The sequence below is a fragment of the Neovison vison genome, chromosome 9, assembly GCF_020171115.1.
Source record: "Neovison vison isolate M4711 chromosome 9, ASM_NN_V1, whole genome shotgun sequence".
Lineage (NCBI taxonomy): Eukaryota > Metazoa > Chordata > Mammalia > Carnivora > Mustelidae > Neogale > Neogale vison.
The window spans coordinates 79,049,305-79,062,067 of NC_058099.1; the positions used below are offsets into that span (position 1 = coordinate 79,049,305).

Here is a 12,763-nt window from a genome sequence, read left to right on the forward strand (position 1 = left end):
ATGTCTCTTCAGAACAGAGGAACTCCTCTTTGCCTTTCAGGGGCCTAGAATATATGAATCAGAGTCAGTAATCACACCTTCAGGAGGGAAGGGCAGGTCCAGAAGGGTCATCCTGGACAGAAAGCCCAAGGAGTGGAGAGATGGGGGTGTCAGCATGCAGCTGTAGAAGGTGAGGGGGCCCCCAGCCCCAAGGACAAGGCTATGCCAAACAGGCAGCTCTGGAGATCTGGAAGAGAGAACCTCAAGGCATCTATGGTATAAAATCAAAGCGGGAGAAAGGGTTTCATGAGCATCACGTTTGTTGACACTTGTCTCACCTATCACGTGGCCGCTGGGGATAAGCCACAATGTTCTGGCTTCATCATGTGCTTGATGTATTAATGTATTAATTCTTTGCTTCATTTTCCATAGATATAAAATGGGAATTGTCTTGGTCCCTCTGGGCTGCTGTAACAAAAATTCCGTCGACTGTGGGGTTTAAACAACAAACATTTATCTCTCACAGTCCTGGAGGCTGGGAAGCCCAAGACCAAGGTTTCAGCAAATCCAGTGTCTAGTGAGGGTCTGCTCCTATATCTGTGCTATGTCCTCAACATCGCAGAAGCAGAAAGGGGAAGCAAGCTCTCTCATGACTCCTCTAAGGGCACAAATCCCAACATGAACCACCCCTCCGCATGACCTCATCTAACTCTAATGACCCCCATGACCTCATGTAACCCTAATGACCTCTCAAAGGCCCACTTCCTGATACCATCACATGGCAGGTGGGTCTCAACATAGGAACTTTGGGGGGACACAAGCTCTCAGTTCATACCAGGGATAACTCGAAGTATAAACTGTTGAGATATTATGCAAATATTAGCTTTATTTTGGCAGACCAAAACCATTAGCTAATTAAAAAATAATCTCAGAAAATAGTTATTTGGAAAGAGCAAAGCAACAGCATTCTTTTTGGCTAAAGAGATCTCTCTCTCAGGTGCCTGCATTTTTTATGAGCAGGATGACTCTATTCATTCTGCTGTCGAGTAGTTTGTGTGGAAATAAACATTTTATGCCTTTGATGTAAAATACATTTTAATAACCTAGCATTAGAAAATAGAATTTGCCTCTCCAATTTGAGGGCTGTGTAGACAGAAAATGATTAATGCATTTTCATTTCATAGAATAAGCTCAGATTAGGAATTTACAATTTGCTAGATCTTTATGCAAAAACAAAAATTCTTATTAGAATTCATCCCTTTTTGGTTTTTTTTTTTTTTTTGGAACAAGGTTACAGGATTGGTTATAAACAGTAATAAAATAGAATACTCAAAAGCTATTTTGAGATACAGCTGAAATGGGAGAAGATACATATTAAAGTAGGCTTACAATATTCTTATAAGATCTGGGGAGCTGAGTGGCATGACTTCCAGCGCTGCAGATTCTAAAGGACACCAGTAAAATCCAATCCATGTGCTTAAAATGAAATGTGATGGATTTGTAACTTTTTATTTTGTACTTTTAGGGAGGTTATGTTCTACTTCCCTCAAAATGACATCCAGAATGGTCGGCTATGGGAGAGATCAGGAAACGGTCCAATATTGGACGGTCAGCTCATAAATGTGGAGATGTGAAGCCAAGGTTTGACTTCCCTTCTCTCACATAATATTAACATTTTAAATAGCCAAGTATCAATATGGGCAATCTTCTGAGAAATTAGTTCATACTCTAGGTTATACAATGCAGTAAAGTCAATTATGTATTGGCAGTCTACCATGGAAAGATACAGGGTGTTAGACACAGAAGGGAAGAAGAGATAGTTACTCTAGAATATGAAGTTCTCTAAGAGAAGTGCAAACAAAATACTTGGAGAACAAAAGGAGAAGTTGTTATGCTGGTGGAATCAGAAAAGGCTTCCTTTACTTGATGGTAAGTGAGGTTTTGAAGGATGGGTAGGAGTTTAACAGGTAAGAAAAGGAATACCAGGGGTTGCGTGGGTGGCTCAGTCAGTTAAGTGTCTGACTCCTGATTTTGGTTCACGTCATGATCTCAGAGTTGTGAGATGGAAACCTGCATCCCCAGTGCGGAGTCTGCTTGGCTATATTTGGATTATTTTGTTTGCAAGTGATGGAGACACTGCTCAGACTACTGAGGTAACAAAAAATGTATTGGTTTGCTTATTTGTTATGGTTTCATCTAGCTCATTTGTTATGGTTTCATCTAGCAATTCAATACAATAACATCAGCATTCAGCTTCTTTCCATTTCTTGGCTTTGCTTCCAAGATGGCAAGAGCCCTCATCCATCTTTCCTATTACATTTGGCTATGGGACAAAACTGTGTAGAGCTGTCTCCTAAAGCAGACTTCTCCAAAGAGTTCCTCACTTGTTTTGTGACCTTGAACCAGTGCTGGAATACAGAAGCTGAAGTCAGAGACTTGAGTAGGAACTATGGCCCTGCCATTTCTTGACTGAGTGGCTTTGGTTGAGTTACTAAAACTCTCTGAGAGTCCGTTTTATGACTTACTAGGTGGGTATGATATTTATCCTGTCTGTTTGAATGGTTATTGTAAAAGTTAATTGAATAAAGTATATGGAAGTACTTTGAACATTATCAAGTGCTGTGTACATGTAAGATAAGATTAGTAAAAGTAATATTAATACTATGTGTATTTGATAAATCCCAACTTCTGGAACTGTTAAATCATTTTAGTATATGTTTATACCCCTCTTATAAAATAGCCCCATGACTATCTTAACAGTCCTCCTCCTCTTCCTGAAAACAGTGAATGTTTACAAAGTACTTACTTTGTATGTGCTAAGCATGTTTCATGCAGTGATTCATTTATTCCTTCCGTTTCATGCAGTGATTCATTTATTCCTTCCAGCCGTCCATTTTACAGAAGAGGTCACTGAGATTAGGGAGGTGAGGATCTCGTCCAGGTTCCCCTGGTTAATACGTGACGGAGCCAGTGTCCAGCCCCATCTGAGAACTCTTGCTTTGAATCCCTCCAGTCTACTTTCTCTGCAGACTGATTTTCTATAGTCCTGTAGGTCATTAACACCACATTTCTTAACCGGTTCCTGTGTACGCCCATGCCACCACACCTTTAAACTCCTGTGTGAAGGAGCCAGCAGTAATCTCTTCTGGTTTCCAGTTGTCCTGAATGCCACCCCCAGAATGTGACTGTGAACTTTCGGTTGAATATAATTTGATATGAAAGCAGCTGTATGTTGTGCCATGTTGACGTATCCTTAGGTTAAATTGCAGCCACTGTTCTCCATTAGATTGTATGTTCCCATGGTTGGTTTGAGCTTACTGACGTGGAATCCATTTTTCTTGCTTCATCCAATGTCTTTAGAAAGTGCAAGTGATTTAATTCCTGAAATCAAATGTATCAAAAGCACCCAAGTTTTCCCTTGGGAAGTTTTGGTTCTTGCCAATAAAATCTGTTGTCCCCCTCAGCTCTTATGTTCCACAACCAGTGGAAGCACAGGGCTTGAACATTATATCTTTCCCCACAGACGTGGTCTCTGGACTCCAGACCCAGGCCTACATCCTCCTGACTGACACGCCACCTGAATGTTTCACTGGAGCTCCACATTAGGCAAGTCTAAAACTACATCCATGGGTCCCTGTTCCTCATCCCATGATAGCCCTGCCGCTCTGTAGTATCTTCCGTTAGTGCCTGGCACCCCTGCACACCCAGCTGTCCGCGTCAGAACCCTGACGGCTGTCCTGACTTTGCCCCCTTCTTTACCCTCCATTGTGGTGCCTTCCAAATCCCGGGAGTCTTTGCCTCCTGAATATTGTTGATTCTGGCTATTGTTCTTCCGCTCATACTTTGACCCTCTGCTCTCCCTGGAGGACTATAGTAACCTCCTACCTTATTCCCCATAAATACTCTGACTCTCACTTTGATCTATTCCTCCTACTGCCATCAGAGTGATTTCTTTTTTCAAACATCTTAAAAGGTCACTCTGCGGTGGACTGCCATTGTCCTTAGATTGAAGGTGACCTTCGCTAACACATCCTCTGGGCTCAGCATGGCCCCATCCCTGCCTCTTGCCCTCTTCACTGCAGCCACAGTGCGAGCTGGGTGCATTCAGTCCCTTGGCCACAGTGCTCTTCCACCCCCACGCCTTTCCACTTCCCTCTGTACCACGCGCAACTCACCTAAGTGATGACCACTCCAGAGCTGAGCTTAAAGCCCCAGGGCCGCTCCCCACCCCACCACCCCGACTAGATCAGGTCTATTAGTCTCTTTGCTCTCAACGCACCCTGTTTTCTTCTTTCTAGGAACTTATCTAAAATAGGATGAAATAGAATGTAAGGAGAGTCTACAAGGGCAAGGTCAACTCTGTCCAGCTCACTTGGAACTAGCACTGTGCTTAGCACTTCATAAGAGCTCAAGAAGTGCCTGGGTGGCTTAGTCAGTTAACATCTGACTCTTGATTTGGGCTTAGGTCTTGAACTCAGCGCCGTGAGTGCAACCTCCGTGTTGGGCTCGGTATTGGACTCCATGTGGAGCTTACTTAAATAATAGTTGGGTGCCTGGGTGGCTCAGTGGGTTAAGCCTCTGCCTTCGGCTCAGGTCATGATCCCAGAGTCCTGGTATTGAGCCCCGCATCGGGCTCTCTGCTCAGCAGGGAACCTGCTTCCTCCTCTCTCTCTGCCTGCCTCTCTGCCTGCTTGTGATCTCTGTCTGTCAAATAAATAAATAAAATATTTGGAAAAAAAATAATTTATAAAAGCTCAATAATTATTTATTGAATAAATGAGTAAATAAATGTAAAGTTTGTGATAAGCTGACCTCATTTTTAGTGGATTGCTGTGATCTATCATCTCTAATATATCTATATATTATATGTGTAATATATATACATGACTATTATATGGTCTCTATATATACATTTCCATTTTTACTAGCTGAAAGAATTAAAAGTTGGGTCCTTTGAAGAAGTAATCCAGATAACAATAACTTTCTCTTTTAAATACTGCTTCTTTTTAAAGCAATTTCTGTTTAAAAATTTTTAAAAAATAAATTACAAAAGCTCGCTGTCATTTCAACGTATGCTGGTCATAGTTAAATACTGTCTTGACAATTAATCTTCATTATTACCTATGGTTCTGTTTGCCCTTTTATGGGTATCATCTTTCTCACCCCTGAATCATTTTAACAGTCTTACTACTATGTCCTTCCAATCTGCTTTAGATCTAGAAATTAATTAAACATACTTGTTAAGTTTGTGCATTAAATAAGAGTTAATAAGGCTTTGAGTGAAAGCCGAAGGAGCAAAGTGCATGGTTCTATGCGGCAGAGTGATTTTAGCTTCCTTCGTGTATGTCCTAGGCTGGCTTTTGGATGCCCAGAATAGTCCAAGGTCTGATAATCTGGGAAGAGAAATATTACCATATTTATTCATGCATTTAGGAGCTAGAGTATTTAAAATAGAATGCAAATCACTTGAAAAATGGAATTGAAGAGAACACAAACCAAGCATGAAATTGCACCAAGTAATTTTCCCTATCTACATACTAAGTAGAGCTAGATCTTCAGGAGGTAACTAATTTGTAGTTAGGAATGAGGAAGTAGAAAAAACATCCCATTAATATCTACAGTTACCCAACTGCTACATGTTGGCCCACACGACATCATGTTTTATTCTAAAAGCATTTCTCAGAATGCTATTTTTAAAAAATTATGAAATTGAGCTAGATTGCTTAAGGAATTGCCCCCCACCCCAACGCCCCGGAATCTGATTAGTGTTTGGAGCTGTCTCCCTTAGCAAGACCTCTGCAAAGAGAATACTCAAGCTATGGTGATTTACAATTATTTCAGCAAGATACAATGCTAGGAAGATACATTCTTGTATGCTGTGACTCTTGAACGGGCCATTTCTTAGCATTCTGCTGCATCTTTTTGATGCAGTTTGAGGCTGAAGAAAGTACGCTACGTGGAGAAGAACCTCATTCCAGACAGAGACCTGAGGCCGGTGGCCATCCCATCAAAGTCAGGGTACAGTCAGCTGGTTTAACTTAGCAGGCAGGTGTCTTTCTTCCCCAGCTTCTCCAGGATGGTCCCAAACCTGTGCAACTGATGGAAGTCAATGACCTTCTAGGAAAAGGAGGGCCATCCTTTCATCAAAGTCTATGAGTAGTTGCATTTCCCTGTTAGAACCTGGACTCAAACATGTTCCAGAGAGTTAAAGCCTTGAAGGACAGAGTCCCAGATTCCTTGGACCCACTTCTAGTGTGAAGTCAGCTAGAGATCATGTCCAAGGCGGATTCGTCCCTGTCTCATTGCCTTGGTAGCCCTTAAGTAATTTCTAGGTCTTTGTACTTCAGGGAACATCAATAAGGGGAACATTTCGTCTTAACTAATTCATGTAACAAACATTGAGCCTTTGTTATGAGCAGACACTGCCTCAGGCACTGGGGACACACAACAAAACAGATAAAAACATCCCTCCCCTCATGAAGATGATAATCTAGGGAGTGAGGCAAAAATAACACACACGGGGACGCCTGGGTGGCTCAGTTGGTTAAGCAGCTGCCTTCGGCTCCGGTCATGATCTCAGCGTCCTGGGATCGAGTCCCACATCGGGCTCCTTGCTCGGCAGGAAGCTTGCTTCTCCCTCTGCCTCTGCCTGCCTCTCTGTCTGCCTGTGCTCGCTCTCTCTCCCTCTCTCTCTGACAAATAAATAAATAAATAATCTTTAAAAAAAAAATAAATAAATAACACACACAAATAAGTAAACCATGAAATGTGGCAGCTGACAGTAAGTGTTTGAGAGGAAATTAAAGCAGCAAAAGGGGATAGAGAGTGCTGGAGGGGTTGGGATTTTAAATATGGCAGCCAGGGGTGTCCTACTGAGATGAGGATTGACTGTAGAACTGAGAGGAGGCTCTGGGGAGGAGCTGAACAAGGGCTACCACAAGCACGAAGGCCCTGATCAGGAACCTCCTGTTTGGTTGGGTGTGTGTGAATCTTTTTGGAAGACTTTCCTGCATCCATGTGGGTACGTATGTGTGCGTGTGTGTATCCTTAACACATGTACACAAATGCCACCATTAAAGAGCATACTGTCTCCTATTTCTTACTTAAGCACATCTTAGAGGTCCTTCCTTACCAACAGACAGGTACGGCTCAGTCTTTGGCGGCTCTACCGTGTTCCGCGTCGCACGTGTGATATCTGTAGTTAATCAGTTCCCCATGAATGCACTAGGCTGGGGCTGGTTCCCAGCCCACCTCTGGGTGTGAGAACTAGAGGGGCACTTTCCCTGCCCATTTCTTTGTTCTCCTTTTCTGTCATCCCTACTGGCCACGTGGCGTATCTTGGCGTCTCTCTTGCCAACTCCGGGTCCTACCTGCTCTCATCCTTCCTTCTGACCTTCGGTTCAGGAAAGACCTGTCCTCCGTCCTGCTACCTTCTGAGTCCTTTATTCTGTGTCAACTTTTGCTGGCAGGTGCTGTCCTGTCAGGTGAAGTCCCTTACATTATCTTTAGACGTGGAAGGAAACTCTTTGTAAGAGGATTCAGAAGTGCCTTGTGCCGACCTGTCACCCATGGCTGTGGGTGTCACTCTCTGACGTCTTGGGCTTCATTTCTCCCTGAGTCTGTACTCACCCGGAATCTCAGTGGGGCCTCAGCAGCACTGAACACGACAGTCTCGTCCTGACCTCCAGTGGATGACGCTGTTTCAACACGCAGGCTGCCCATGTTGGTGAGCGATTTCCTGCTAGACAGGCGGCCTCAGTCAGTAGCTGCGTGCATGCTTGCTTTTGCTGAAAGTGCGTAACTCTCCCTCTCTCTTTTTTAAAGATATTGTTTATTTATTTATTTTTCAGAGAGAGAGAGAGAGAGAGGCACAAGAAGGGGGAGCAGCAGAGGGAGAGGGAGAAGTAGGCTCTCCCATGAGCAAGGATACCGATGCAGGACTTGATTCCAGGACCCGGGGATCATGATCTGAGCCAAAAGCAAACACTCAACTGACTGAGCCACCCAGGTGCCCCAGTGCAGAACTCTCGAGAGCAGATCTCTAACAGGAAAATAAAACTGACTTTGCCCTAATAAGTTTTCAGGGGTCAAGTGTTGTTTTTGTTTTTGTTTTTGTTTTTGTTTTTGTTTTTGTTTTGTTTTGTCTATCCAGGTGTCTCCAAAATGTATGGGGTGGGGGTGGGGGTGGGGGGATGATAACTTCCAAGCCCCCAACTTGCAAAAGTGTAACCTGGTTTTGTTTCCTGACCTAAAATCCTGCCAAACTTTGGAAGAGGGTTGGATCTTTTTTCTCTTGCAAAGGTCTTGGAAATAGTTGGGGAGTCAGCAAGCAGAGTAATTTGAGATGAAAGCCTCTCAGGGCTCAGACCAGGTGTTTGATGTTTGTAACTTTTGGATGAGTTCTTTGTGTGCTGACCCCTTCGTGTGGAGATCCTCTTTCCTTCTTTCATTGTCTAAATACTTTAGGTGTTTATTTCCATGGCAAAGTGTTTTCTGTTTATCCCTTTCCTCTGCCTATCTGTAGGTTTTTAAATTGTAGAGGAATAGAGAGCTACTCCTTCTGCCTTTTCTCATCCTTTGGACTTTGCTTTCTCCATCCCTGTCTACACAGGAGGCGACAGGGCCCCCAAACACATGTAACTACAGTGGGCTCAGGGAGAGGCGTGCTGACTGGGGCATGGCTTTAGCTCCCAGGCCTGGCGAGCAGGTTTGCTCTGCCTGAGACACTGGATTGAGGGGAGTGGTGGGTGGTAGGAGCTGGAAGGAACCTGAGATCCACTAATTGGCCTCCAGATCTCTATGGTGTCACATTAACTGGTCCAGTGGGCTAATGAAATGGGGCCACTGTCTGGGGTCTGCCAGCGGGGCGCCTGGCATGGGGGTCCATCCCCTATAAAAATGTGCAGGGTGTGGAAAGTGAAAACCTTCCAAATTTGCATAAGGAAAGAGCTTTCCCTATGCATAATAAAAGGAGCAGAAACTGTTGGCATTGCATTTTTTAGACAGTAGAGAGGAAGGGGTGAAGTCCCTTACATTATCTTTTCCTAAATTGTGTGTTAGGGTATCTGTTTGCTTTGAATATAAGTGTCGTGTACTCATAGATTTCAGGTGGCTCCTTATTTCCAGACTATATGTCTGAGGGATTTAGCAAAGAATACGTTATTTGGGGAGTCCTGACATTAGAAAGGACTGATGGAATGATGAACTGTGATTACTTCATTATAAATAAATAAATAGGTCATTATCACTTCATTATAAATAAATAAATAGGTCCAAGAGGTCATTTGTTCCTGAGGCATCTAAGAGATGAGAGAGAGATTTTGTGAGGTCGGCATGGGTGCAATGACTTCAAGGTGTACACGTGAACTTGCAAACTACAATTCTCTCTCTTACACAAGAACAAAGAAGTGCCCCCATCAACCGGCTGAATTGTTTCCCTGTCCTTTTGTTGCTGAAGATCTCAAAGTATTTCTAGACCCAGCTGGGCTGAAGCAGAGAAGAGACTTTCCACCGGGACCCCCCGCCCCGCCAGTGCTTATGCGGTTGGTAGATGGCCAAGTAGTGAATATGCCAAGTGGTCAGATCTGCCAGATGGGAATAAAGAGAGAAATTGCATGTGCCAGACCCAATTAAAATGGAAAACCCAAGGGCGCTGATAGGGGTGAAGAAAGGGGAGCTGGGTCCATGACATGCAAACTGCTCGCATGTTAACATAGTGTTCAGAGAAGCACTCGTTAACTCTGTGGTCTCAAAAATGATTTCCAAAACTTTCCTTCAGAAATTCCTTATTAGGGAATCACCATTGAAAACCACCAGCATTACTTGGATATTCTCTGTCGCTTTTCTTCCTCTTGCCACCACTTGAGGAAACAAAAGACAGGCTCACACCAGCTGCTCCCTGTGCCCATCAGAACCTTGCCAAAGACCCCTCTCCAGGTTGGTCTTTCTGTGGCTCCAAAGGGCTGCGTTTACGCAGTATCAGGAGATGCTTCGTGAAGAGGTAGAAGGACTCTTGTGACCAGGGAGTGTTGGGTCCCAGAGGCCGACTGGGATCATTTTGCTCAGTTTTCAGTGACAGCGTCACAGAACAGTAGCTCACCCCTTCCTGTCTGGGGAACAACCTGTTCTTCACCGGAGGAGCAACTCTTGAGAATTTTCGTCATTCCAAGAACTGGTGAAGATTTAATTGATGTAGCGGGATTAGAATTCCAGGTCTGCGGTTTGCTTTTTGGCCTCTCAGCTATGATAAAGACTGATTAGTACATATCACCACCTCGAGGAAACTCCCACTGGGATGTCAGAGATCCAGGGAGGCAATAATTAACACTGCTTTTTTCCCATCCCAATTATGGGAGGACAGGAGTCAGACAGAGAGAGATGAAAAAACCATCTTTATTATGCAGTAGCGCAGCTGTGGTTATGGGTACGAGCTGGCCTCAGACTCAAGACAGAGACAGGCTTTAATCCCATATCGTATTTAGGGGGCTTTACAGAAAGGTACAAAATGGGAGGTACAGGAGGTACAGCGTCTCCACGTTCTCGAGAGGCTGGCAGCAGGCCAAGGACTGCTCTCTGCCCTCTCTCCCACAGGACTTGCGTAAGGCTGAGATGGACGTGAATGGGAGCAGGGCGTGGGGGCTCACTGGGACCCACAGAAGCCGTGCGTGACTTAGATCATTCTAGCTGTGCAGGCTGAGACTTACAGTCTGATCCAGGTGCAGAGTCACAGGACTGGGAAAGGAGTTCCCACTGATCGTAGCTGTTTGTCAGGTAGTTCTGAGGGGGCCAGATCTGTGTGGCGCTTTCCGACACTGACATTCATTCTTTCTTCACCATTACTATAAAGGATCGTGTCTCTGATTGAACTCCTGATCCTCTCCACCCCAACTGATCCTGCACCCGTCCCCATCTCGGTCAAGTCCAATTCTGCGAGCCAGTGGTGCAGACCAAACTCCTGGGAATCCATGGGTCCTTCTCTCTTCTTTGTGCTACTCCTTCTGCCACCACCCCGGTCCAAGCCATCATCATCTCTGTCCTCGGTGACTGTGGGAGCCACCCAGCTAGCCTTCCTGCTTTGCCCTTACCTTCCTACTGCCCAAGACTCCTATCAATAGGCCACTTTAAACTTGACAGAGTGGTCACTAAGAAAAAAGAGAAAGGAGAGGAACTATTCCTCCATTCAAAGCCCACTAATGAGCTCCCCCTCATTCAGAGGGTCGTCCTCTCCTGGACCCCCTTCCCTCCTTGCTGGCTCTCTCTACGTAGCCTGCCTTGTGTGTTTCTAGCACTGCTAGCCCTCCGATCTTCACATATTGGTTCCTGCTTGTGATCCTTATTCCCCTGCAAGTATGTTAGCTCGATGAAGGAAGGAAGTCTGGTTTTCGTGTGCCTGTTTTTCCACTGCTGTATCACCAGGGCCTGGAACAACTTGTATATGTGGTAAATACATACTTGTTACCCAAGGAACAAACGAATGTATGAATGACTGATTGACACAACTTAGCAGCATGGCCAGGGTGCGCCTCCTCATCCTGAGACCAGCTGTCCCCACCCCACACCCTCCTGAAGGCATCAGGGACTGCTGCCTCTGCTCTTCTGTCAGACATGTTGGAAAGAGAGAACCCTGACAGGGCTGAGGAAACTTAGTTCCCTCTTTCAAAATCACCAGATAATTCATTCTGCCTCTGAGTGGTAGAATGAATGGTTCAGGGTCCAGGTGAGCCCATACACCTTGGCTCTTACTCATGTCCAGGGCAGAAAAATTCCTCAAACTGAAGTCCCACCACACAGAAGTGTAAAGTCCTAGCCATGGGACAACCATAATTCAGTAAGGAGATGCTGGTGGACCAAGTCCATGCTCCAGAATAAGCCTCCAGGGGAGGCCAGGCCTGTCACAGACAGTTGGAGTGTGATCTCTGAGCACCCAACCAATGGGGAACCCAGTGCATGGCTCTTCTTGTCTGACACCGTTCTCTGATCAAAGGAAGCCAGTCTCCGTGGAGAGATGACTGTTTGTAGGGCTGGGCACAGAAGGGAAGGGGGGTCAGGAACATCCTGCAGCACCAGAGGGTAAGGAATTGTTCAAGAAACAAAAGGGTGGACACATTAAAGGAATGCAGGAGCCATCCCACTAGAGCTGACCAAAGCCAGAACAATTTGAGCATGAAAATCAATAACCTAGAGTTAGAATTGAAAGTATAAAATATCCATGAGTCCATGCTGATAGAAATGAATAAATAAATAAATCAGTGGTGGAGAAGAGATTACATCTTCCTTACAGAAGAATTTCAAATAATTTAGATGTTAATAGTTTATATAATATGCAGGTGGAGCTTGAGCTCCCCTCCCCCGATTCAAGATTGGGCTATACTTAGTGACTTCAGAGTATGGAAAGGGGGGAAGTAATCTTACAGTAGCGAAACTGGCAAGCTCGACCTTGACCAGGTGGTCAAGATCAGCATTATCACTGATAAGTCAATAAGTCATCAGCATTATAAGTGATAGCCAGTAATCCAAGGTGTTTAAGAAGGGCACTTCACTGGTGCGCCTGGGTGGCTCAGTCGGTTAAGCATCTGACTCTTAATTTCAGCTCAGGCATGATTTCATGAATCATGAGATCAAGCCCAGAACTAGGCTCCGTGCTTAGCAGGAATCTGCTTGAAGATGCTCTCCCTCTGCCCATCCCCCACCTCAAATAAATAAATAAATCTTAAAAAAAAAAAAAAAAAAAAAGCCCTGCAACTCTATAGTCTTCTTCTCTGAAGGCCAGAAACTCAGGTGAACT

General features: G+C 44.7%; 1 long non-coding RNA gene across 1 annotated transcript in view; it reads left to right on the forward strand.

Moving 5' to 3' along the window:
* Positions 1–3,555, forward strand: part of LOC122917665 — a 68,470-nt gene extending 64,915 nt beyond the window's left edge. Inside the window, exon 3 of the long non-coding RNA XR_006386425.1 lies at positions 3,503–3,555. This is a non-coding gene — a long non-coding RNA (uncharacterized LOC122917665). The remainder of the gene's footprint in view (positions 1–3,502) is intronic.
* Positions 3,556–12,763: the final 9,208 nt, after the last annotated feature.